The following is a 563-nucleotide window of genomic DNA, read 5'->3' as shown; positions in this document are numbered from 1 at the left end:
GATCCGCGATTCGCAATCCCAATCCGATCCGCGTTCACAATCCGTAGTGTGACACGGGCATAAGGGTATGTATCCATCGAGCACGTCACGCGTCGCGTCGTCCACCGCGTCACGACGCGACGCGAAAGAGAAAAGCGGGGTCTACAATGGCTGTGTTCCAAAATTGTTTGTCAGCGCTGCGAGCATGTCGTCATAAGTGCATGCTACCAATAGTGTTCCAATTTCATAAGCATGCTTTTTATGCAAACGCATGAACTTTATGCAAAATACTTAACTGAATGTTTTTCATAAAATGCATATTTTGCAATTTTGTAAATTTACAGATGGCAATCTCAATCTTTTTACTTCACCTTTTAATAAATAACTCTTTAACGAACAACGATTGACTGCTAAAACTGTCCGATAGTTAATATTCAGTTAAGTATTTTGCATAAAGTTCCGCAGTCTATTGGTCATATATGTATATCACTACTAGCGCTCCTTGCGTATTGCGTAATAATTGCGTAAAGAATGTCATAAGGACACCAAAGGAATGCGCGGAATGTGGTCAACGACAATAATGA

General features: G+C 40.9%; 1 protein-coding gene across 1 annotated transcript in view; it reads left to right on the top strand.

The window, feature by feature from the left end:
* The window catches only part of LOC108770755 (fatty acid synthase-like), a 44,175-nt gene that overhangs the window by 955 nt on the left and 42,657 nt on the right, over positions 1-563 (top strand).

The sequence above is a fragment of the Trachymyrmex cornetzi genome, unplaced genomic scaffold (genome assembly GCF_001594075.2).
Source record: "Trachymyrmex cornetzi isolate Tcor2-1 unplaced genomic scaffold, Tcor1.1 scaffold1318, whole genome shotgun sequence".
Lineage (NCBI taxonomy): Eukaryota > Metazoa > Arthropoda > Insecta > Hymenoptera > Formicidae > Trachymyrmex > Trachymyrmex cornetzi.
The sequence above is the reverse complement of the archived record's forward strand: the minus strand, read 5'-3'. Positions and strand labels throughout refer to the sequence as shown.